The sequence below is a fragment of the Nelumbo nucifera genome, chromosome 1, assembly GCF_055504915.1.
Source record: "Nelumbo nucifera cultivar China Antique chromosome 1, China Antique-T2T, whole genome shotgun sequence".
Classification (NCBI taxonomy): domain Eukaryota; kingdom Viridiplantae; phylum Streptophyta; class Magnoliopsida; order Proteales; family Nelumbonaceae; genus Nelumbo; species Nelumbo nucifera.
Genome location: NC_142649.1, coordinates 172780964 through 172808204, shown reverse-complemented (window position 1 = coordinate 172808204; position 27241 = coordinate 172780964). Strand labels below are relative to the sequence as shown.

The window sequence follows — 27241 nt, the reverse complement described above, 5'->3', positions numbered from 1 at the left end:
TGAAGCAACCTTCGTATTATCTTTTTTTTTTTTTTAATCCAAAATGGAAAATTTCATTCATTCAGGAATGCTCAGAGAAATTCACAAGCAACTGTTACCAGCAAGAACATAAATACATAAGGAAGACCAGACTGCTGAAAAAGACCCAAAACTAAATTCCCTAAGGCTCCTTTTGGTTTGCGGGAAGATTTGGATGGGATGGGATGGGATGAGCTAGAATGAGAAAGTGAAAATTTCACTAGGGAAAAATGTGGAAAATTTATTTTTCCCACGTTTGTTTTGTGGAAAAATCATGCAAGGAAAAATCACTTTCCAAACCAACAATTTTTACAAAATCGCATTTATTTTTAGTAAAAAAGTTGTATATACCTAATGCTACAGATCCAAATATTAACAAATGATATGTAGCATCATGCTCTGCTAGATGGCAACCATTGCAGAATGTACCTAATGCTCCCTCTCACTCATTTCTCTTTCTTTTATTTTTCCTTTTTTTAAAGCCAATTTCTCTTCTCCTACTGATTCACTTGTTTGAATCTTCATATTTCACATTTGTTTGAAATGTGTTATATGCACCTGTCCAAATTCAAAGATCTCCAGGTAAGAAGAATCTGATGGAGAATAAATATAATTTTTATATGCATTAACCACGCAAAACAGAGAACATGATTGGCTATTGTTACTATCAACTTCTAAGTTCGAGGCTTAACATCTTCAAAAATAGGCATTCAGTCTTCTAACTTCCACTGATCCAAGTATATTTTACTCTAAAGATGACCATCTAACCACCTCCTCTTCATCTGAATCAGAATTCACAAAGCATCCTATAAAGCAAGCTTTCAACAACACTAAACATTGCTCAGTTTTCTGACCATCAGAACCATTGTCCTTCACCTGTTAAGACCAATATCCACCATCTTCATAGCTTCACAAGCAACAAAAGATAATTCTAATTTGTCTAGTCTGCAACCAGACCATCCTATTTTCTGTTTTCTTCTATACTTCCCAAATGTGATGGTAAACAGACTAGCAAACTGATTATGGCCCAAGTAGAATAACTGAAGATTTTCCAACTTGAACCTCACATTAAACTATTTGTTCCAATGGAAATGCTTTTCAACACTGTACTTCACCAACTTGATCTCTTCATCAATTGCACCCTCTATGTCACACCTTGGTACTACTACTGGGAACCAAAAATGAAACTTTTTAATAATTTCCCATCCCATGCATCTCCAGCATGGCACTGCTGCTAGTCATGAAATCAAATCAACTCTTGCAATAGGAGTTTCTCAACCACAAAATTCGCCACCGCTCATGAAGATTATTCATGAATATACAACCACATGACTGGATGTCTCAACCACATAATTTCAAATTGAAAAGGGGCTGTCTGCCAAGAAAGATTACTTATTTTGGACTATCAGGTTGCCATGTTTGATCTTACATCATAAATCAATTTGAACACTTGAGAAATACGAAATGATATTTCTAGTTTTCCTGTGCCTTCGATTTTTTGGAGTAAAGATATCTACTGTTCATTTCCTAAAGCAAGGTCCATAAGTAACAAAATTAACATTATCAAATTGACTTATGACCTTATTTTGTCAACATGTTATACTTTCACATACAACCATGTATTATATACATCTTTGTATTGATCCACATCAGGATCAAAGAACTTTATTAACAAGTAAGAAAAGAGAGGTATAAGAATAAAAAGAAAAAGGAACAATGCCAAAGCTGTAATGTTACAGCTTCCTAATACACCCAATAAGAAACATTCTACTCTAGTGGTACAGCTCCCCAGTACAACTTCTTATGAACCCAAACTTTGGCCAAAGAATCAGACAAATTGTCAGCAAATATCTTATTCCAATGAAAAGAGATGTACCCTCTTTCTGCTAAGGATCTAGCTTTTCTAATAAACAATTGAGAAACCAAGGGGCCCTTCTACTAATGAAAGACCAAAAACAACATATAATTAAGCTCCCATCTACTAATGAAAGACCAAAAACAACAAGGATGATGCTACTACCCCAGCAGGCAACACCTTAAACCAAACTTACATAACAAATTAACAACCCCTTACAACAGTAGGGTAAATACTCCAAACAACACGAGCAACAAATATCACTAGCATTTTACAAATTCCAATTTTACTTCCCAACAGGTAAAACTTCCCTAACAACCGTATTCATTCTTCCACCTCTCCATCCAGCAAAGGCCTCCTGAATTTTGGACTCCAATCAACTGATATCCTCTCCTATCATAGCAGTTATTGATGGTAATTTCTGTCTCAGCCAGCTTATACAGTCTTGGGTACAACTCCTTGAACTTGCCAACCCCACTCCAATCATCCTCATAAAACCTGATTCTAGAGGATTTTCCTATTTCATTTATGGCTTTTATCTTTTTACCTTTTTTTTTTAATACTTGGAGCTTAATTTAATTTGGTGGGTAATCTGAACTGGGAAATTAAATTTTTTTATCCATGTTATATAGTAAACTTTTTAAGTCCAATCCATGTACTTCTCTCTAAATGCAAAAAATTAAAAATACACCAATCTAGCCCTCCAAATAAACACATCCAAAGAAAAGAAAATGATATTTAACTATTTTGTCAAGGGCAATGATCAAGCTGACAGTGAAACTCAAGTTGTTAACTACTTGTTGTGAATCTATGCTTTAAATGTGTACTGTTTTGCAGTGAATATTGCCAGGAAAATCAAGTAGTGTATTGTTCATATGTTGCACAAGTCCCAAGGATTATTAGATAAGATTGCTCAAGCAAACAGAAAACATCATGAATCTAATGTGCAAGATCAAATAATCAATGTAATAACTAGATCATTAGATAAAAATTATAAAGTAGCTAAGCAGCATATAAAATATCAACTATAGTAATGCAGTTTCGATTCCTTGAAGCTTCAGACGAAGAAATAAGAAAAGCTTATCGTCCATGGGCACAAATTCACCCCTGAACCCAAAGACCTACCAACTTAAGAAATACCCAATAAATCCCAAGTAACAGAAATTATACAATCACCCCCAAGGTCTGGGAGGAGGACACTACAACTGAGACATTACTTTAGCTCCCACACGTATCAACTCCCTTTTCCCCTCTAGAGAGAAAATCTGGTTCACATGGATTACAAACATGTAATGCATTGAAAGAGAGAGATGAGCAGATTGTGTGGACGATGAGAGCTTGAAGCGGACGATGGAGAGAGTTGAAGCAGAGGAACTGCAATCAAGGCAGCCGTCGTTCAAGCTCTCATCCTCTGCTTTGCACTGGTTGTTCAAAGATCAGGGCAAAAAGGAACTTGAAGCAGAGGAAAGGTAACTAGGGCAAAACGGCCATATCTTTGCCATGCTTTGCCTTGGTTGAAGCAGGAAACGGAGAGAGGGCAAATCAGGGCAAAACGGAGCTTGAAGCAAAGTTTGACCGTTGGAATGCCTTACCGTTGTTGAAAGATGCCGGAAAACTGGCCAAAAATATGACTGTTAGAATGCCTGGAGGTAGATGGGAGAAGATGAACAAGGCCCGATCTTTTTTCCCAGATGTGTCTTCGATTTTCTCTTTTTCAGTGGGGTCGCACTGACTTAATTTTGGATCCCGCATCCTATTCTTTTCCCATCCCCCTATTCCCCCAAAACAAATAATCTTCCCATCCCCATCCCACAAACTAAAAGGAACCTAAAATCTTGTGTCACTTGATTCTTATCCGACTCGATTTTTTCATTGTTTTTGGTTTGAAGGAGAAGACAATAACATGGAAGACCAAAGTTTGTATAGGTTTCTATGTGTGTTCATGGTGACAATTGAATTTATCTAATCGCTAATCGGGTTAGGGAGTTGGTCATCTGATATAAACCGATCATTTATGAAAATCGGCCAATTTGGGTTGTATAGATTTAATTAAATTGATTTTTGATTTGGTTGATCGTTTCAAAATTTTTAAATTTAGAAAATTAATTTTAAAATTATAACAATATTATTAAAATATTAAAATTTAAAAAATAAAATTTACAATACAAGATATTTTGAACTAGAAAATATGGGAATTTTCTCATCTTTTCATATTAAAAAATTAAATATAAAATATAAAATATTAAAATGAATCTATGGTTGGGTCAGGTTGGTTCGATTTACAAATAACCAAACCGAAACCAACCCGGCCTCTCAGGTTAACGTAAGAACTAAACTAAACTAAACTTGATTGAAAGGGAAAATAAATCTTTTCCATATCATATCGGATGAGATGGACCAATCAACTTTCGAGTTTTTGTTTCGGTGAATACGGGTTATGGCATGTAACCGGTTTCAAAAACAAAAATTAAAATCACATTTGATTCTTAAAACAAGAATTAAGAAAGACTTTAACTTACGGAAAACTACTGACCGTCATTCTCCTTGATATCTTCAGCTCACCACCCCTGTTGAATCATCGCTGATGATAATGGTTTCTCTTCGGTGTCATCTCGTCACCGACGAATACTCTTTCACCCTATGGTAAGCATTGTCTATCTTCCTTTCTTTTCTTAATTTTGCTCTTGCAGATTAGTTTGATGGATTTGTACGATTAGTTTTATTTCTCTGCCAATTTAGATATATTCATCATTCTTGCATGATTTGGGTCTTCATTGTAAGTCCGAGTTGGCCGATTAATGGGATTTTTCTGATAGAATAACATTCGTTTGGTCGAGAGGAAGATCCTGATGCCTGGTTCTCCTAAAATGTCATTAGCTGACGATCTGAACACATTGTGTCTGGAAAGGGGCCTGGATAGGGAAGAAAAAATGCATGTTGCAAATATCCATTTGACTGGGTATCATGTTCTGCAGTGTTATTGATTCTCTCTCTCTCTCTCTCTTTCTCTCTGGTACTTCAATGATTCAAAGAACTAGTTTCGAGATTTTTTGCGTTTTGGGCTCTTGTAAATTTGATCTGTTTAGAAAGAGTTATGGTCATTTTAGTTGTAGGGTGCAAGTCTGTGATGAGATTACAAAACTTTTATTTTCAGGTTTTTCTTGCAGTTGTTTTTAGTTTGTTTAGCTGCAATAGAATTAGTAGGATGTTGTTAGAACTGTTTTTAAGTGTTATAGTCCTTGTTTGAGAATCCTATGGATTACCTACAGGTTTGCCTTAATTTTTCACTAATTAGAAATTTTGGTTCAGTTTCCTAGTTGAGTTTGGTACCATTACCTTCTTTGGATCGTTTTCTCTTTGTTAAATAGGCTATATCTGGCGTAGGACCCATAGAATGGTGGATATCATTAGTTTGAATGTGCATATCAGCATATGCTAGTTTGCAGCTCTGAGATGTCATCCTATTATACAAATACCTCGTGTTTTCTTTAAAATGTAGATTCAAGATTGAGGCTAATGAGTAACTGTGTAATTGATATTGCTATAGTTTTCCAACACCACCATTTCTCCATGGAAGTTGATTATGTATTTTCTGATCCTCCCCATCTCCTTATTATAATCCACCTCTGAAGGTTGATCTCCATTAGGTCCATATGTTGTAACCACCTTTTGGATCCTCTATTTTAGCTCCTATTATCAGCATTTCCGACCAATTATTAGTTCAACTGTCTTACTGTGTGGTGATCTCCAAGGAGAATAAGAGACTTTCAAATAAGCATTTGGCACTACCAGTTGTAAAAACCTCTGCATTTGTATTGTGAGTGCAAATAGTAACGGTAGTTGAGAGTTTCACCACATGAAGGATCACAAGTAACACAATATTCAACCACAATAAGGATCTTCAAATCAACACAAACACTTGTGAGTTCAATTAAGTTATTATGAAACCTTTTAGGTGCAGCAGAACTATTGAGTTTCCATTGAACTGGGTACTTGAGATCAATGGCTGAACATGTGGTCTTTGTGAACCTTTCATACTAAATATTACCAACAGAAATGGGTAGCTGATGTTATTCCAAAGCATTTGGGATTAAGGATTTTTTTGTTACATAAAGGTTGTACGTGTTGTACAGAAAGTAAATTGTCAAATCAATAATTTATCTTCATAAACCATGTTTTTTTTTACTGACAACACACATTTGAAATCCATCCAAGTAAATATTCTATGCTGATGTTTAGTGATGGAGGGAGATTTGACCCAACCCCTTGGCCATGCGACACGTGGAAGCAATCGAGAGTGACCTGGCAGAAGCGCCAGCTCGGCACGGCAGCGGGCCCACAACCCGAGCTCCAAGAAAAAGAGTCTTGATCTCCCCCAAAGGAACCTATAGCCCAGGCCCCAAGCTAAAGAGTCTCGAGCTCCCCCAAAAAAGGAACCCACAACCCGAGCTCTCCCTTCGAGGTCCTGAGCCTTACAAGGAGCACAAAAGGCAAAAAACCCGAACTGCCCACCTAGGGGCAGTTCGGGCCATACTTTTATCCGAACTCAAGACTTCACCCCACACACCACTTCGGCTCCAAGTCGCCTGATTGAACAACCGTACCTGACGCCCAGGAAGCCTGTACACGGAGGCGGCGCACCTAACTAATTAGGGGTCTGACACATGACAACTGCCCTCCAACGGCCACCTGCCACCGCCATCTCAGACGTGGCAGAGACGGCCCTGACAAGGAACAGTGGAGGTTATGACACCCGAACTGGCAACTGGCAACTGGCAGTGGAGGAAATGACACCCGATCTGGCGGAGGTAATGATACCCGAACTGGTAGAGGTATGGAAGTAAGTGTACAGGGTGATTATAAAAGGCCCCCATCTCTCAAAGAAGGAGGTAGGTGATTCTTGTGCTTTCTGGTCTTAAGTCCCTCATTTTCCCTTGCCTTCTCTAGAGCACTGACTTGAGCTTCGGAGTGTTCCAACCGGGTTCCTCCCCGGAAGTCTCCAATCTCTTCCTTGTTTCAGGCATCTTCGGCTCTGTCAAAGGGAAGGTGACCGGCAGCTAGGACCGATCGGATTGTGCATCATCATTTGGCGTAGTCTGTGGGAAGACTTCAAAAAGCCTCCCCTAACCTTTAACTCTCTCTCTTTCTCTCAAAGAAACCTTAGCTTCCATGGCTTCCTCCAGCAGCAACAGGCACAACACCGACTTGAATGTTGTAGGGGAACACCCTCAGCCCGCCACTGTATGTATCGGACAATTCACCGTTTCCCTCTCGACGGACGGAATCCCTAGCTTCAATGCACCAAGCACGGTGGCACCTGTGAATGTGCCCCTTCCCCTCCCTATCGAGACAAATTTCGCCGAACCTACTGCTGTCCCTCTGGCGACTAGCCAAAACCATCTCAATGACTTGATGCAGTGCATGCAGACAATGCAAGCCCAAATGCAGCAATTCTAGCAACATCAGCTCCATCAGCAGCAAGTACTGCACTACATTTCTCAGTATCACTATCAACAGCAGTTCCCCCAACTGCCTCTGAACCAACCACAGCTCCCACCTCGGCACCCTGCTCCGAAGCTGGCCAAGACCTCCCCTCAGGGCGGGCGCCTTCACCGAAGAGGAGCCTCCCAACTCCAGGACCCCTCCAAGAGCTAGGCCTCATCCCCGGGCAGGAGGGAAAGACTAATCACCCCCACCTCGCAGCTCGCTGGCGGATCGGGAACCTCCTTGCCAGTCAAGTCAGCACCTCGGCACTCTAAGTTCGAGTTCCCGCTCACAGAGAACCAGTTTGGCGTCCTGGCAGCGGACTACCAGCAGTCCGGGCCGATCAACCTCGGCAACACCGAGGCAAGTAGCGCCAACACCAGGCCCTCTAAGCAGCAGCGAAGACGCCGGCGAAGTCGCCGAACTACCACCCGCATCCTGCCCGAGCTCCGAGGTAAAGAAGAAACAAGCTCGGACGAGGTAAAAGTTGCCCCTATTCTTTCAGTCCCTTCCCCCTGTCATCAAAACTCCTTGCAGTCCCCATGCCCAAGGATTTCAAACTCCCTCCTCTAGACAAGTATGACGGGTCTTTTGACCCCAATGACCATGTCGATGCTTTCCAATCCCAAATGCACCTGGCAAGGGCCAGTGAGTCTTGTATGTATGTGGCGTTCACTACAACCTTTAGGGGAGTAGCCCGCACCTGGTATAGGAACCTGGCCCTTGGGTCGATAAGAAGTTGGACCCAGTTCGTGCAGGTCTTCACCGCGCACTTTGTTACCAGCAAGCGGTGCCCCCGCACCGAGGAGAGCCTCCTCGGAATAGTCCAGAGGGAAGGAGAGTCCATCCGGGGCTATATCAAATGGTTCAATGACGCATGCTTGCAGATACCGTGCCTAGACCCCGCGGTACAGCTCGTGACAACCAAGAGGGGCGTGACACACAGGGAGTTCAGGTGGCACATGGTAGTCAACCAGCCCGCGACCGTAGCTGAGTTCCTTAAGCTCGCGGACAAATTCGTAAGAACAGAGGAGGAGATCAACCAAAGGACTGAATGCGAGATCGAAAAAAGGAAGAGGGAAGGCGAGCCCTTCAACTCAGATGACAGGAGAAAGAGAGACCCAACTCGGGGGCCGAAGCCAAGCCAGCCGTTCCGAGCTCCCTTAGCAGGTGGGGCGGACTACACGCCCTTAAACGCGAAGCGGGCCGAGATCCTAATGACGATCAAAGACGCCCTGTATGTGAAGTGGCCACCTCGTCTGAAGGGAAACCCGAACGAGAGGAATAAAAACTTGTACTGCAGCTTCCATAGGGACCACGGTCATAGCACCGAGCATTGTAATAATCTCCACGATGAGATAGAGGGGCTTATCGGTCGCGGGTACCTACGAAATTTTGTACAGCATAATAATAATAATAATAGTAATAAGATAGGTCGGCAGGGAGAGCACAACAGAGATGCTCTCGAGTCCAGCAGCCGACCAGCCGAACCGCAGAAGCAGCCCCCAGAGGAAAGACCAGTTCGAGGAACAATCCACGTGATCGTTGGAGGATCAATCGTAGCAAGATGCACCTCGGCAGCAGCTCGGGCATCAACCCGGGAGGCTGCCAGAGAAGAACAAAATCCCCCAAAGCGGCCTAGGATGGAAGACCCCATATTCTTCACTGAAGACGATGCATGCGGGGTTCACTACCCCCACGACGACGCACTTGTCATAAAGATGAAGATCAATGACTTCGAAGTCCGGCGGGTACTCATTGACTTCGGCAGTTCGGCAGACATCCTTTTTAAAGCGGCCTTCGACAAGCTCCAGTTCTGAGAGAGTGACTTGAAGCCCGCGAACACCCTGCTAGTCGGTTTCAGCGGAGAAGAGGTCAGACCCCTGGAAAAGGTCATAGTACCTGTGGAAGTCAGCACGTGGCCTAGCACGGTAAGACTCAGTCACGATTTCTTGGTGGTCGCAACCCCCTCTCCCTACAATGCCATAGTAGGTCGGCCGATCACCCACGCTTTAAAAGCCGCGGTGTCCACTTACTATTTGGCCATGAAGTTCCCAACGGACTTCGGCATTGGGGTAGTGCGGGGCGACCAGCTCGAGTCTCGCAAGTGCTACGTTGCCACCCTCAAGGGAAAGGCCAAGGTAACCAGCGACCTCGAACTAGAGCGACCTATGGAATAGAACGAGGAGCGAACTGCATTAACAAAGGTAACTATTCCCATCTCTGTCTCGGTAGAAGACCCCACTAGATTACTTCAGGTCGGAGCATCCCTGGAAGAACCCTTGCGATCCGAACTGGTACGCTTCTTACTCAGTAACTTGGATGTTTTCGCTTGGTCCGCGATAGAAATGCCTGGCATAGACCCTATGCTCATACTCACAAGCTCAATACTGACCTTGTAGTCATACCCATTAGACAGAAGAAATGCAACTTAGCCCCATAATGCTAGAGGGCAGTCAGTGAGGAGGTCGACAAGCTCCTCGCAGCAGACTTCATAAGGGAAGTTCATTACCCGAGCTAGGTAGCCAACCCAGTTCTGGTAAAAAAGGCAAACGGCAAGTGGCGCATGTGCGTCGACTACACCGACCTGAACCGAGCTTGCCCAAAAGATTGCTTCCCCCTCCCCAGGATCGACCGCCTAGTGGACGCGACCTCGGGACACGAGTTGCTAAGCTTCCTGGATGCCTACTCGGGCTACAACCAAATCAGGATGGACCCGTCCGACGAGGAAAAAACCACCTTCATAACCGAGTTCGGCTTGTACTGCTACAAGGTTATGCCCTTTGGATTGAAAAATGTTGGGGCGACCTTTCAAAGGCTTGTGAATAAGCTGTTTCAGCCCTTAATTGGCACGAAGATAGAATGTTATGTAGACAACATGGTCGTCAAGACACAGTTTTCGCATGAATTAATACAAGACTTGCATTCTGTCTTTCAAATTCTGCGTCAATTTAGCATGAAACTAAACCCAAACAAGTGTGTCTTCGGTGTCACCTCGGGTAAGTTCCTAGGGTACATCGTCAACCGGTGCGGTATTGAGGCCAACCCGAACAAAATAAAGGCCATCCTAGATATGAGGTCACCTCAAAAGGTAAAAGAGATTCAGAGATTAAATGGTAGAATAGCCGCTCTGAGTCGTTTTATGTCTAAGTCAGTAGATCGTTGCCTGCCCTTCTTCAAGGCAATAAAAGGCAAAGGGTTCGAGTGGAACCCGAATTGCCAGCTCGCATTTGACGAGCTCAAGAAATACCTCGCCAGTATCCCGGTGTTGACCCGACCCGAAGAGGGCGATGTTTTAGAACTGTACCTCTTAGCAAGCGACGAAGTGGTCAATTCGGTATTGATAAAAGATCGGGTCCAACGACCCATCTACTATGTTAGTAAAATATTGCAGGGAGCAGAAACAAGATATTCAGAGATAGAAAAGCTAGCCTATGCGCTGGTCATTGCGGACCGCAAACTCCGTCCGTATTTCCAAGCCCATACCATCATCGTCCTCACCGACAAACCCTTGAGGCAAGTATTACTCAGGCCCAAGGTCTTTGGACAATTGACGAAGTGGGCCATCGAGTTCAGCGAGTACGATCTCCAGTACAAGCTCCGAACCACTATCAAAGCCCAAGCCTTGGTGGATTTCGTTGTAGAATGCACGTTCAGCTCCAAGGTCCTTAGCCCGAGTGAGCACGAGGCCCCCAGTTCGGGTGAGCTCGGTGCTCCCAGGCCGGTTGAGTTCGAGCCCCGTGAGGTCGCACCCAGTTCGGTATCTCTCCTGGTTAGGCCGAGCGCGAACTGGGATGAAGAGCCCTGGATCATTCACGTAGATGGCTTCTCAAATCAGCAGGGCAGCAGAGCCGGTGTAGTTCTTCGCGGTCTGAGTGGCACGAAACTGGAGTACGCGCTACGCTTCGAGTTCGCGGCATCCAACAATGAGGCGGAATACGAGGCGTTGATAGCAGGGCTAGCTCTAGCGCAATAGGTAAAGGCAAAACACATAGTTATCTGCAGCGATTCCTAGCTCGTGGTCAACCAAGTTACAGGGGAATACGAAGCCCGCGAGCCAACTATGATCGCCTACTTGGCAAAGGTAAAAGAGGCTCTGCTTAGCTTCCAGTCACACTTCATCAAGCAAATTCCGAGGTCAGAGAACGTTGAGGCCGACGCTCTGTCCCGGCTAGCCAGCACCAGTGACAACACCATGAGAACTGTGTACGTAGAGGACTTACCTCGGCCTAGCATTCTCTGAGGGGCAGAGGAGGTCGCTCCTGTCGCCCAGGCAGAACCGAGCTGGATTGATCCACTCGCGAGCTTCCTGCTACATGGAACCCTCCCCGTAGAACGCAACGCCGCCAGGAGGGTAGAGTGCCAGGTAGCCAAGTACGTCATGATAGACGGACGGCTGTACCGAAGATCCTACACGCTCCCCTACCTGCGCTGCTTGCGACCTCTCGAAGCCGAGCTCGTACTCTGCGACATTCATGAAGGCCTATGTGGCGGACACCTGGGGGCAGGGCCGTCGCCCAGAAAGCACTACAACAGGGGTACTATTGGCCAACAATGAAAGCAGACGCCGTCGGGCTAGTCAGGAAGTGCGAGAAGTGCCAAAAGCATGTCAATATTCACCACCAGCCCGCCGTCGACCTCAAGTACTTCACCAGCCCGTGGCCCTTCGCACAATGGGGTATCGACCTACTCGGGCCTTTCCCGCCAGCAACAGGAGGAAGGAAGTTCCTAGTAGTGGCAGTAGACTACTTCACCAAGTGGGTTGAAGCTGAAACTCTCGTAACCATCACAGCTCGAAACGTCCAGAACTTCTTCTGGAAGAACATAATGTGCCGCTTCAGGCTACCTCGGGTGCTGATCTCCAACAATGGCAAGCAGTTCGAGGACATCAAATTCCAAGAGTGGTGCCAAGACAAGGGGATCCGGCAAAACTTCACGTCGGTTGCACACCTACAAGTAAACGGTCAAGCAAAAGTCACGAACAGAGATATCCTCCGCGGATTGAAAGCCAGGCTAGACCGAGCTAAGGGGTTATGGGCAGACGAGCTGCCCAGCGTCCTATGGGCATACCGAACTACAAAGAAGACCGCCACCGGAGAAACTCGCTTCAACCTCACCTATGGCACGGAGGCAGTCATCCCAGCCGAAATCGAAATCCCCTCACTTCGGTTGGAAGCATACAGCGACAATACTAATAACGATGAGCTATGTACCAACCTCGACCTACTTGACGAGGTGAGGGACCTCGCGTACATCAGGACCGCGGCGTACCAACAAAAGGTAGCTCGGTACTACAACGCCAGAGTTAAGAAACGAAACTTCCACGTTGGCGACCTGGTTCTCTGCAAGGTCATGGTACCTGAGCCCGGCGTTGGCAAACTCGAGCCGAACTGGGAAGGACCCTATCGAGTAAAGAGAGTACTCGAGGGAGCATACGAGCTCGAGACCCTAGAGGGTAAACAGATACCCCAGGCATGGAACATCGTCAACTTAAGACGATTTTACCTATAAATGATCAAACTAAGCAGGCCATGAGCCACTACCAGAGCCTAAGGGCCAGAATGTCGAGCTAACAAGGACCTCGACACCATAAGGGCCAGAATACCGAGCTAAAGAGGACCTCGGCACCTCATCAACGAAAGCAATCTGCACAAGTATGGATCCTGAGGTGCATAGCCCAGAGCCCAATTCAGCCTATGTTAACTAACCCGGGCGGAGAACAGATCGGGCACATAGCCTTACTATGTTAACTCGCCTCGGGGCCTGAGTCTAGCAGTTCGGCAGCATAGTCAGCTTGGCGAAAAAAGAATAACTACACAACACTTTGCCAAAAAAGGGGAATTATTCATTGCAAAACGAACTTGTTTACACTTCATCCAAAAAAAAAAGCAGAAAACAAAAGCACAAACGAGCTCACAAGCCTGGAGGTACATCTTCCTCGCCTTCAGAAGGGACTTAGATAATACCCGAAGGTCCCACTTCGTCTTCGGAATCCGCGTCATCATCAGCTGTGGCAGCCATCTCCTCAATGATGCGCGAAGTGGTTATGGCACAAATGTCGAGCTCGGGGTACGTGTTCCTTATCATCCATCGGCTCAACTTGAAACCCCTTCTGTACGAGCCCACCATCATATCATCAAAGCGTGGCGAAGCGATGTAATCCTCGATGGCTTTCACCTTCGCCTCCTCGACGGCCTGAGAAAAGATCTGAGTCTTCTCCTTGATATCATCCTGAAGGTACTCGACCTGATGCTCCAGGTCCAACTTCAGGTCCGCCATATGTCTCACCACCATTCCTAAGGCCTCTTTGTCCCTCCGAGACCTTGATAGCTCAGCCCACGCGGCATGGGAAGCCGCTTCGGCAGCTTGTGCTCGCTTCAAGCCCCTCTCTGCCTGGATTGACAAAAGCGTGGATAGAGGAGTTCACCTGCCAGAACGAGGACAAATCAGCTCGGTAAAAAAAAAAAAAAAAACTACTCTGTCTTACCACCATGGCGTGAGAGGTAGCCCGAGCGCCTATGACATTTGTAGGAAGATCGGCCCACTGCGCGACCTCCTCAGGACAAATGGCCTTCTTGCTTTTTCGGAGAGCGTAGCTCAGCGTCAGCATGCTCCCAACCTCATTGTGACTTCCCGAGCCTGAACGCACAGCCCGGGTATAAGCAGTGTCAGCATAGGGGGCCCCTGTTGCTTCCTGAACTGGAGGGGCCACCTCGGGCTCCCCAGAAGGCTCCATTCTCGGTGCCTCGGGCTCCGCAGCCTGGGAAGGATCGGCGCGGACCCGCTTAGCAGCTCGCTTCCTCCTTTTAATACCATTGAACAGACTCGCATCTCGAGTCTTCTCTGCCTCCATAACACCTGCAAAAAGGATCTTGGCATCAAAAGACGAGAATAAAAAACAAGCAAAAGTATCTCTGAGCAAGAAGCCTACCCGAACTCAGACCGGCCTAAATAAGCTTGTCCTCCGTCAGGTAGACTTCGCATTTTAGCCCAAGCCGGGGCCCAGTCCTGGAGGCCCTTCACCGTATCTTCGTCTAAAGCAACACCGGGGTCAGGAACGGCCAACCCCCACTCAGTAGGAAATGGCCACCCCGTAGCACTTCAAACCACAAAGTAGTCCCGCTTCCATGCCGGGACCTTATTTGGAAGATCGTGTAAAAGCTTGAAGCTCGGGTGAGGTGACAAGTAGTACGCCCTCCTACGCCCGGGCAGGGGACCCGCTTGTTTCTTAAGCATGAGAATAGTAGAAAATGTTAGACAGTTTTGTATGCCCTTAGCTTCAATCATTTTGATGTACTTTTGTTATTTAGTGGAAATAAATAAAGTGCATGTTTGATTCATGTTGTTTGGTTTAATTCTGTGTAAAACCCTAAAACTGGACATTTGTAGAGACTCATGTTAGTTTTAAATGTTCACAGCCGTTGGATAAGTCTGGGGAGATTTATCCTGTCAAGGCTGATACTGGTGTGCCACCAAGTGTTGGGATGGCCTGTCTCAGCCATCAGGGTAAGACCCGAGGCACATACAGCATGGGATTACTTGAATCCTTGAACCGGACCAGATTTCCAGTCTTGCCCTGGACCTTGGAGATAGATGGGCAAAACTGGAAAGTTACACCTGACCCCTAGACTCGATTATGACACTTCACTAGGTGCTGGATCAGGCTGCCTTTGATATGCCAATCAGTGAGATCCTTAGTGGGGATCAAAACCTGGGTATGTTGGGGCAGTTTGAGAATTCATCTGAGTGGGTGGTCATAGTGACAGAATCAGCCACTTTGTCGGACAAAGGGTAATGATCGGGAATGCACTCTCTCTGATGGAAACCAAACTGCCGGCAGTTGATTTCAATCGTTGGAATTTTGTTTTTGCAAAATTAATATATTTACATATATATGTACGGTTTCAAAATGTTTGCAAATGGTTTTAATTCCCGGGATCCATGAGAGAGGAGAGTGCGGCACTGTTCCTTGCAGCCGAGGGAGAGGTCCTCTCTTGTCGGGCAGTGCTTGATCATTAAGGGCTGAGAGGTTAAGTGTAAGACCATTTAGGATAATACCTGATGGGCTAATCTTGCACCTGCCCACAGTCCCTGGGTTTTTATAAGATGGCTTGGCCCAGGGACCACTTAATGTAAGTGTTGGGCCCATAGGGTTCATACGATGGACTCAAGGGGTTCATTGAGATTTTCAGTGAATTTGGCTGGGCCTTGTATTAAAGGCTGGGCCGAACCCATGTGGCTGGTGTGTAGATCAATGCTTGGGTCCCACGCCATACAAAGAAGCCCAACTGGGCAGCAGATTGGAAACTGATTAAACACTGAATGCTTAATGGGCCAAAAGCCCATTTCGAAGTGGGCTGATATGATCACCCATCAATGGGGCGAATTTGAGATTGAAGTTAGCAAAAAGGATTGGGCTCTTAGCCTTATCCACTCTTAGAGACCAAATTCAAATCAGATTTGAATCTGGTAACCTCCTGATAAGATCAGGAGTAAGCTAACTCTATCTGGGAAAGGGATTAAGATTATCCCCTATCCAAATACTGATTTGGATTGGGATAACTCCTAATTAGGAGATTTCTTAATCAAGAAGAAAAGAGAGGAGTTTTTCGAATGAACCATAGAGAGAGAAATAAGATTTCGATCCAAGAGGTTCTGGTAAGCAAGAAAGGTTCCTGCGAATTGAGATTAGATCTCATTCTCTCCAGAAAAGAAAACAGTTCAGCCTTTTCGTTTCTGGAAATCTCCTCCTGCCGCCGCCATCTGCATTGTTGCAAGATTTGATCTTTGCAGAAAAGAAAGTCAAGAAACCAGTTCTTGACATCAGTCTTGCAAGAAGACTGAAAGAATTCAGTGTTTAGTACATCCAGGGGGTTCTTGTGAAGGATCCAGTGTGTAGGACGCACCCTGCTGGTTCTGTTCCATCCACAGCTGTGTCATCTTCAGCAGGGACAGATCTTGGAGCATTCTTTGGGCGTGAACACCAACTTTGGGAGATACTGCTTCTCCGGATCAGGTATAATCCTCCCATTTATCTTTTGGTACAGATCTGGTTTGATTAGGGTTCAAGTAGATCCTTGAATATTGTATTCTAAATTCAGGGAATATGATTCCCAGTTGGGAGAAGGTAGGAAATTTTTGAAATTCGCCCCACCCATTCCGCAACCTTTATGGCGTCCATTAGATGGATCCTACCATTCTTTCAGAAAAAACTTCTAGGTCCAAGGGAAGGTAGTGTTCACAGCACAGGGAGATGGTCCCGACAACGTTACGGATGGAATTCGGGTGAAGCTGACCTACAGTGACGCCGAAGTGGTTCATGACCTCGACGATAAGGGGATGGAAGGGAAGGTGCAGCCCGACAACAAGCTGCTCCCGGAATATCACGATCTCGTCCGGACCGTGCTCCCAAGGAAAGTCGCCCGAGGGTAAAATATAAGTATATTCCCCGGGCAGGTTGTACTAAGCGATAAGGGACCAAAGCCTCTCGGGCATCATAGTGGAAGGCCCGAACTTATCGGGCACCCGACCTCGGCGGGAGGTGGATGCCAAGCTACCCGAAGTGACACGACCTACGGGCTTGAACTCGAGCTCTTCCTCGAGCTCTACCTCGGGCCCCGCCTCGGACTAACTAAAGCTGTCAGGGGCAGCAGCTCGGTTCGTAGAACTAGCATCTGACCCCCCTAGAGGACTATCTGAACTAGTCAAGCTAGACATCGAAACAAAGAGAAGGCTGAGGACTCACTGGGAAAAGCTACCGGACTACGAAAAAGTGACGCGAGCTGACAGCCTTGGATGCGAGCTCAAGAAATGAATGCTGAAGGATGGCGAAGGAAAGTGACCAGGGGCCCCCCACTATTTATAGCCACTGTACTCGCGCATCAACGGCCAAGATCGAAACCATCAAACGGCTCCCCGCGAAACCGGCTGCGCACCCCCGAGAAAAAGTCAGTTTGGCACGCATTTTTGACGTTCAAAAATTTGAAATCGTTTACGTGCGTGAGCTACACGCAGCCCGGGATTGAGCCCTGGTCGAACCGAGCCGACCCTGGTTGAGCCAAGAACACAAGCAGGTCTGACCGGAGAAGTTCCAAACCAAGGCCAAAGTGTCTCGAGGCAAATCCACCTGTCATCCCGTGAACTCCCCACGCCGGGTCAGGACCCCGAGCATGGGGAGTCGGGGGCAATTGATGGAGGGAGATTTGACCAGACCCCTTGGCCATGCGACACGTGGAAGCAACCGAGAGTGACCTGGCAGAAGTGCCAGCTCGGCACAGCAGCGGGCCCACAACCCGAGCTCCGAGAAAAAGAGTCCCGAGCTCCCCCAAAGGAACCTACAGCCCGGGCCCCGAGCTAAAGAGTCCCGAGCTCCCCCAAAAAAGGAACCCACAACCCGAGCTCCCCAAGGAGGAACCCGAGCTCTCCCTTCGAGGTCCTGAGCCTTACAAGGAGCACAAAAGGCAAAAAACCCGAACTGCCCAACCAGGGGCAGTTCGGGCCATACTTCTATCCGAACTCAAGACTTCACCTCGCACACCACTTCAGCTCCAAGTCGCCTGACTGAACAACTATATCTGACGCCCAGGAAGCCCGTACACGGAGGCGGCGCACCTGACTGATTAGGGGTCCGACACATGACAGCCGCCCTCCAACGGCCACCTGCCACTGCCATCTCAGACGTGGCAGAGACGGCCCTGACAAGGAACAGTGGAGGTTATGACACCCGAACTGGCAACTGGCAGTGGAGGTTATGACACCCGAACTGGCAACTGGCAACTGGCAGTGGAGGAAATGACACCCGATCTGGCAGAGGAAATGACACCCGATCTGGCGGAGGTAATGATACCCGAACTGACAGAGGTGTGGAAGTAAGTGTATAGGGTGATTATAAAAGGCCCCCATCTCTCAAAGAAGGAGGTAGGTGATTCTTGTGCTTTTTGGTCTTAAGTCTCTCATTTTCCCTTGCCTTCTCTAGAGCACTGACTTGAGCTTCGCAGTGTTCCAACCGGGTTCCTCCCCGGAAGTCTCCATTCTCTTCCTTGTTTCAGGCATCTTTCTGTCAAAGGGAAGGTGACCGGCAGCTAGGACCGACCGGATTGTGCATCATCATTTAGTACATGTTTGTTTCTACTTGAAATGCTGCAACACCAGCATCACCTAGGCATTTTGAATTTAAATATCAATTTATGTTTGGTTGATACTGTTTTGAGTTACAACAGTGATAAAACATTTCTACTAGAAACATAAACTTAGGGCTGTTGGGGGAAACATTAAAAAAGAGGATTCTTGAGTTCCTTCCCTCATGCTAAGAAAGCATTCATTCTTCAGTTCATTTCAAAATACTTCAATTGGTACGCGCAAGAAATAGGCCTGTTTCCCCCATCAGTTGACCATTTGAAGAAATAGTCCAATGACCTAGCTCTTAGTTGGCATCCTAAGTGGCAGTGTGGAAATATATTCTGGTGCATCACATACTAGAAAAGATGGATATATACCATCGAATACCCATAAAGCCTGCCTCCAAAACAAAGTTTTTTTTGGTGGTGGTGGGGGGGTGGGGGGTGGGGGTATAAGCTTCTAGAACCATTAGATCTGATATAGATATTGATCTGTGTAATATTAAGCAACTCATCAGAAAGCATTTATTTTTAAATTTGACCATATGGATGAGAGTCAGTATAGTAGGATGGTGTCACATTGAATATAATCCTTTCATTTAAACATTTTAAGTAGCAATGCCCATACAGAACACAATACTGCTCAAAATGAGATCGGATCTTCTAACCACAAACTCTTCCCACATCCCTACCCACAAGACACTACAGCTGTTCATGGGGAGATGTTTGCATTACAAGCTGGTAGTGTCTTGTGAGTTGGAGATCCGGAGTGGCTCAAAACTTGTTCAATGCCTAGTCAGTAAAAGTACCAACCAAATAAGCTTCATGTCAAAATGCCTGAAATGGTAATGGTACCAAACACAACCTATGAAAGGCAATTTAAGAAGGTAATTCCATATGTGATCCTCAAAACCCCAAGTTGGATGAGAATGGTGTTTCAAGGATTGGTTCAACCTTTAGATCTTGATCTGCTTGCATTATTTACATGTATGGGAGCATTTGCATGGTTGTCATTGCCATGGGTCAATCTGTTGATGATATTGATATATTGCCTTGTAAATGGGATTCATACTTTGTTTCTTATCTGTTTAAACATTAATTCCTGTTGGTATTACTTGCAACAAGAGGGTTATTACCTGACTCTGTCATAGGGTACGTGTATTTTGCTTCTGCCAGTAGTCGTTTGTGAATTGTAAGTAGGCTTCTTATGTGGGCCAGTTGTGCTTTAGCCTTTAGGTCATGGACTTTTTTCATTGTTATGGTTTGAGTTTGTGAAGGGGATATAGAATTCATATAGTATGTATGGTGCAACATCTGCATGGTGTTGGCTTCTGCTGCTAAACAAGTAAATGTACTTGGGTATTAGGGAGTGCGTTGTCTCTTTGAAAGGGATACATCATTTCGAGAATGTCTCTTTGCCCACAATATTTCACTCGAGAAGTAATTATTGTTAGCTAAATGAGCACCGTGTCTCTAGTTTTTCTGGCTGGATTTGTTCAGAAACCGGTAAGCCTGCTATGAAAATGATCTCAGGTTTCAATTTTTGGGGATTTAGTAAACTGTTAGTGTGAAGGGTAGTGGTAAATGTAGCAGACATGGCCTACTAATATGGCAAAAATACTTGTTCTTGGTGAGTTGGTGTGGAGTAGGACACCCTAGAACACTGCAGCAATTTGTCTTGGCCCAAAATAATTGGTGTCTTCCTACCCCATATTTAGCAAGAATATGAGCCAAATTATTGGCAGTCTTGATCCATTGAAATTTCATTTCCGTATCCTTAGTCAACCACCTAAATTTTTTTTCTCATTACTATAACTCCTCATTTAAGCTTCCCTTCTTTGTAGCCATCCCAATATCAACTTCGAATTACCTTACACAATCAGCCTTTTAATATTCAGACTTCTTGCTTTTTTGTTTTCCCTCCAGAGTGGCCAAGACTTGGTTGTGGAATCCCACGGGCTTTAATGTCTGTTTATTTTTTCGATATATGCGGGCCCCAATGGGTGGTTTATTTCCCAAGAGAGAAAATAATATTTATGAATACCAAGCTTCTAGCTTTAAAGTTTTTTTGCTTCAAAGCTTAGAACAGAGGATTCGCTTTAACACCAGATTTAGTTCCTAAAAGCCGGGGGGTATTGTTGGATAGTGAGCTGGATTGTCAAGTAAGGAAGTTAAAGGAGGATTGGTTGAGCTTTCTATTATATTTGCTTTTATGATACTTGGAGTTGGGGAAAATAAGTATATACATGAACTTTGGGATCTCTTATGAACTTAGAGTATGTTAGCCACCTTATTTTACTTTAGAAAAGATTTGGTTTTTGAATCATCCTTAAGCTGTAAAGAAATGCATAAAAGACAAATATAGTTTGAATTAAACCAATCATCATAGTCAGAATTGGATTATTGTTTGAGTTTAATAGCTTTTGGTCCAATTCATTGTATTCTACCATATGCCACAGTCATAATAAAAGACAAGTGAATAATCATAATCACATTATTCTTTAAAATTTATTTTCCAAAAATTCTGATTAACCTATTTAGTACGTTTCTAAATGTGTTTATTGATATGCTTTCTTGTTTTCTATTATTGTTAGGTTCCTGACCGATTGGGTGCCCCACGTGAAGCATCATAGCATGTCCACGTGAAGCATCATAACATGAGCTAGCATCCTTGTATAGGTAATGCATTTTAAGCCTTCCATCTTCTTGTGATATTCTCTGAAAAGGTTATATGTCACTGTTCTTTTTAAAGGATTTGGTTTTATAAACAGTAAATCTCTCCCTTCTGTGCCATATTTGTTTTGCAGGTGATCATGGATTTGTCATTTGTTTATGCCGTATGGTAGAGTGATGAAGATGGAACTCTTCTTCCCCTGTTTTTTTTTTCTATTTGACTTTATTCCTTAATATATACCCGCAGGAATCAAGAAGCCACACTATTTTTTGACAAAAAATGCAAATAGCCAGCTTTCTATAATTAGCCAGAGCAAGATATTTTTGTAGTAAACTTCTAGCCTGTAACAAGTGGCTGTTTGATTGTAGAAAATATGGAATCGACTGCCACCTGTTGGATTGCAGAAAATATAGAATCGATTGTTAGGAAGATGTTTAGTGATTGCGGAATTGGCTATTAGGGAGATGTTTAGTGATTGTATAAAATATGGAATCGACTGTTAGGGAGATGTTTAGTGAGGTTATTTACTAAAATATGGAATCGATTGTAGAAAATATGAAGAAGAAGAAGAAGAAAATACCTGTGATTGAGAGCGAGGGAGATGAATAACCTCTTGCTGCTAACGGAAGATTCGGTTAACGGATAGGTTAAATAATGTTTTAAATTTTAATTAATATATTAATAATTACCGGTTATTTAAATAAATCCGGTAACTGCCGTATACGTGGCAGTAGTAGAAGTTTTAGATATGATATGGTTTTCCATATCATAGTCGGACCCTGATTGAAATTATTAAAAAACTGATCAATATGGTTCGAATTGGGTCAGATTGGTTGGTTTAATCGATTTCATTGGTTTGCCTACCTTTCCCTTCCATAGTTCCGTTCCCTATCTTTCCTTACCATAAGTATAGTAACTTGTACTCCTAAAAGACCCACAACAAAGTGGGTGACATTTTTTTTTTATAATTTTAAGATATTTTAAGTTTTAAAGGGAGAAAATTCCTAGATAAATATAAAAAAGGTTGCTTATTCGCCCACAAACTAATTAGAAGACCCAAAACTAATACATTTTTATTATCTCTCCCCTTGCAAGTGAAAATAAAACACTGTAATTCTATTAGGAATTAATCAACTTTTTCCTCTGCGGAGGATCATAGGAAGGGTTCGGTCTCATAGAGCCATGGTTTTAAAAAATGATTAGGAAATGGAACCGTTTTGGCCATTGGTTTTCGGGGCAATGGTTCAACGATTTTTGGCCAGAAACCGAGTTTGGAGTAAAATAGAACCAATTGCCTGAATGATTCCCAAGTCGAATGGTCCGGCCATTGGGGGAGTCAACGGTGAAAACCATGCATAGGGCATTAGTGCCTTAGTGGCACTATGACAGATGTTATGTGATTTGATTTGGCAATTCTATTTTTTATTTCTTTCGAGTTTTGTTCTTTTTTTTAGGGTAAAATACAAAAACCTCCCTTGAATTTTCTCATAATCATAAAAACCTCCCCTATAGTTTCATTTTAGCAAAAACCTCCCTTTTATTTTTGAAAAAATCAACAAATACCTCCCTTCCTCAATGACCAAGATGAAAATCGTTAAAGAGATGATAATTTTTTTCAAAATGCCTATTTTACCCTTTTACAGATTAATGTGCATTTGTTTTTACTAAAATAGCACTATCACAGCTTAAACACTATTCATCTTCTTCCTTATGACATCAGTGGCAGAATAGCAGTGCACTCCATAATCCACTCGAGAAATCTGTAGGTTCTCATGGAAAAGTAGTAGAAAAGGGCATCCCTTCCTCTTTAAAACCTTTGCAGATCCTTCTCCTCAAACTAGAGTTTCCTCCCTCCCTGGATTTCTCTTTATCTCTTCTCTCTCTATTTTGTTTTTCAAAGATGGAGATGATGAAGAGCTTCGGCGGATTTGCAGTCCTTGGCTCTCTGCTTGAACGTTCTCTTGTGCCAGCTCTAACAGTATATGGCTTTCAGCTCTTCACCTGAATGTTCTCTTGTGTCAAATCTGTCGGCTGATGGAAGCCGAGACCCCACCTACCCGCTATCGGTAATGAGTGGGGTGGTAGGATTTCTGAAAGATCCGGCAGGTGCTAAGCCTACAACAAAAGTTCTGTTAGAATTATGCCTGGTAGAATGCAATGGCAACGTGGTCGTGGAGGCGGGAGCGGTTGCAAGGTGGTGGAAACAGTGGCGGAGCTAGAAGGATCGACGACAGAGATGGTAACAAGATCGGCGTCAGAGGCAGGAGCAATTGTAGAGGTGGATCTAGAAGGATCGGCAACAGAGGCGGGAGCGGTTGTAGAGGTGGTGGAGACAATGGCAAAGCTAGAAGGATCGACGACAGAGGCGGGAGCAGTTGCAGAGGTGGTGAAGACAGTGGCAGAGCTAGAAGGATTGGCGATAGAGATGTAACGAGATGGTAATGAGATCGGCATAGAGGTGGGAGCAGTTGTAGAGATGGTTACAAAGATGGCAGGAAGAGGGAAAGAGCATGGGAAGTGATTTTTGGAGGGGGTGGCTCCGCCAGAGGAGGTTGGTCGAGCAGTGGTGCTAGCATTGCAGGGAGAGTGCAGGGCAAAGGCGAGGAGGAAGGGGGCCCAAATTCGGTGCTTCAAGAGAATGGACGGCTGGATCTAACGGAGGACGGGCGCTGATGAATGTTGATGGACTTTTGCTTCTTTTGGCATAGGCAGACCGCAGACGTAGAGTAGAGAGAGAGAGAGGGAGGGAGTGGTCCGAGTGGAGAGAAGAAAAAGAAAAGAAAACCCCCCTTTTTTGGGTAAAATACAAAAATAGATGTACATTAATTCATTAAAAAGGTAAAATAGGTATTTTGAAAAGAAAACTCATCTCTTTAACGTTTTCCGTTTTAGTTATTGACAAAAGGGAGGTATTTATTGATTTTTTCAAAAATAAAGGAAAGGTTTTTGCTAAAATGAAACTATAGGAGAGATTTTTATAATTGTCAAAAACTTTAGGGGAGAGTTTTGTATTTTACCCTTCTTTTTATCTTCCTTTTGATCCTCTCAAACCAAGTTGCCTCAATAGCCACGCATACAAGTAGATGGTGAGGCATGCTTTTTCAATATCCTTAGCCTCGATTTATTGTTGTTCATGTGACGTTCATCTGGGTTCTTGTAAATATATCCATTCTGTAAACACCCGTTCCGCATCCGGATGATGTATCTTTTCTTTGGTCGTCCTGTGTCCAACATACTGAAGAGAAACATCCTCCATTCGTTCACCAATAGATTCCGGTTTGTTAATGATATGAGCAAAGGGAACCTACACAATGTTCAATATGAAATAAAATCGGCTCCTAGCGAAATTGGCGTGGATGTTAAGACTTTCTGCACTCCATTCATTTAGGTCCTCTGCTCTTTCGAGTTCGAATTAATCTTTATATATGTGGCTCCATTAGTAGAAATGTAGAATATCTAAATGTTTTCTTCCTTTTCCAGGACCTGTTCGTTAAGACAAAGTTGACATTTCATATCCACCCTTTGAACCCATATGAATTTATCCCTATGGGTGCATGTCGGGTGGGCTGGGCCAGTTTTGACCTGACCAATGAATCCATTCTAAAATTTGACATGTATGTATATATATATATATGTCTGTATGTATATATGTATATATGTATGAATGAATGAATATATATGGAGGGAGATTTGGCCCGACCTTGTAGCTCAGGTACACGTAGGCGTGACTTAGCTCAAATAGTGACTCAGCATGACAGCACAATGGACGTAAGCACAACTCAGTGGGGAGGTCCCACCGAGTTCAGCACGGCAACTCGGCAGGTAAACTACTCGTCGAAAGCTGCCTCGCCCGCACCTCCTCCCCGGGGTTAAGGCACTTCGGGGGGTCCCGAGTTCGGGGCACCTTGACCCCTTTTGAGACCCGAGCTCCTCCCAATGGACCTCGGGCCACTCCCAAGCAAGAACGCACCGATTCTTCTTCGGATGCCCCGAGGCACAAAGACCTCGGGTCGGCTAGCTCGGCACAACCGGCTGCAGGCAGCCCGTCACTCAAAGGACAGCCCAGCTCAGGGAAATTCGTAGGAGAACAGCTCGGTATACCATAGGAGGGCTTCCTGCCCGACCGCCGTACCCGACAAACCTGCGAATTGTAGGCATGTCCCCTCGCCGCGCCTGCCACCTTTAGAAAGGCGTCCCACACCTGACAGACACGTACCCTGCACGACGGCCCTGCGCGTGCCACCTCAGCCCGGCCTGTAACGGCTGTGACAGACTGATAGTGGCGGTTATACCTGCCCTGTCAAAAGTCAGAGGGCCTGGAGCAACGGAATTCAGTTATAAGGAGCTTATCCTCAAGGAACAAGGTATCTGGAATAGCTAGCGCAACCTGCACTCTTAGTGTTCACTCTCTTCTAGCTTCTTGCACATAGTACTAACTTGAGCATCGGAGCGTTCCCGCCGGGAAACCCCCCGGGAGTTCTTCCTCCTTCTTCTCGTTTCAGGTACATCTCAAGAGCCACGCGAGGGCCAGGTAGGAGTGACCGGATTGTGCTACATCATTTGGCGCCGTCTGTGGGAAATGCTTCAAAAAGCCTTTCCCTCCAAATTCTATCAGTTCCTTCTTCTTCCTTGAAACAACCCAACGCTCATGACTTCTTCTAGCAACGTCGGATGAAGCACGAAACGGATAACTCCAGGGAACAACCCCAGCTTCCTACTGTGTGTATTGGACAGTTCACCGTCCCCCTCTCAGCGGACGGAATCCCCAACTTGAACGTGCCTCTCACAATGGCACCTGTCATCGCCCCACTCTCTGCTACAGTCAGAATGACGTTCACCGAACCTTCGGTCGTGCCCCCAGCGGCCAGCCCGAACCAGCTGGAGGACCTGGTGCAGTGCATGAGGGCCATGCAAGCTCAAATGCAACAGTTCCAACAACTTCAACTCTATCAACATCACGTACTGCACCAGGTCTCCCAGTATCAGTATCAGCAGCAGTTCCCCCAACTGCCCCAACCTCAGCTTCAGCAGCCTTAGCTCTCGCCTCAACACCTAGCCTCGCAGCAAGCCAAATCTCACCGCCAGAGCGAGCACTCCAGCCGAGGAGAGGCCCCCCAAAATCTCCCAAAAAATCAGGCCTCCCCCCACGGCAGACGGGAGAGACCGGCTATCCCGATCTCGCCGCGAGCGGACAGGTCGGGAGGACCCCGACTCGGCAGGTCTACGTCACCGCGACAGTCGAAGTTCGGAACCCCGATCCTTGAAAACCGGTTCGAGATCCTGGCAACAGATTCCAAGCAGGACCCCTCTGTCCATAGCCACCACCAGCAGACCGGGCCACTCACTCCGCAAACCATTCTAGACAGCGCGGAGGTGAGCAGCACGAACGCCAAGCCCATCAAGAAGCAGAGACGCCACCGCCGAGCTCGCCAATCTGTCACCCACGATTTGCCCGAGCTCATGGGCAAAGAAGAGGAAGGCTCGGCCGAAGCCAAAGGTCCCCTCCTCTCGGTTCCGTCCCCCTGTCTTCCGAACTCCTAGCAGTCCCGATGCCCAAGTATTTCAAGCTCCCCCCTCTTGGTAAGTATGACGGGTCGTTCGACCCGAATGATCATGTAGATGCCTTTCAGTCACAGATGCACCTGGCGCGAGCTAGGGAGTCGTGCATGTGCGTGGCCTTTTCCACTACTTTCAAGGGAGCGGCTTGCACGTGGTACCAGAACTTGGCACCCGAGTCAATAAGAAGTTGGGCGCAATTCGCGCAAGCCTTCACGTCCCACTTTGTCACCAGCAAACGGTGCTCGTGAACCGAAGAAAGCATCTTCAACATGGCACAAAGAGAGGGAGAGTCCATCCGGAGCTATATCAAGCGGTTCAACGACGCTTGTATGCAGATACCGCGCCTGGACCCCATCGTACGCCTTGCTGCAGCCAAGAAGGGCGTGGTGCACAAAGAGTTCAAGTGGCACATGGTCGTCAACCAACCCGTGACCATAACCGAGTTTCTAAAGCTTGCAGATAAGTTCATAGCCACTGAAGAGGAGATCAACCAAAAGGGCGAGGCCGCACTTGAAAAAAGAAAGAGAGAAGGAG

General features: G+C 45.4%; 1 long non-coding RNA gene across 1 annotated transcript; it reads left to right on the top strand.

Annotated features, from left to right (window-relative positions):
• Positions 1–4358: 4358 nt before the first annotated feature.
• LOC104596420 (uncharacterized) lies at positions 4359–21591 on the top strand. The gene is made up of 3 exons (XR_735041.2): positions 4359–4516; positions 21069–21153; positions 21282–21591. It is a non-coding gene; the product is annotated as an uncharacterized LOC104596420 (long non-coding RNA).
• The last annotated feature ends 5650 nt before the right edge of the window (positions 21592–27241 follow it).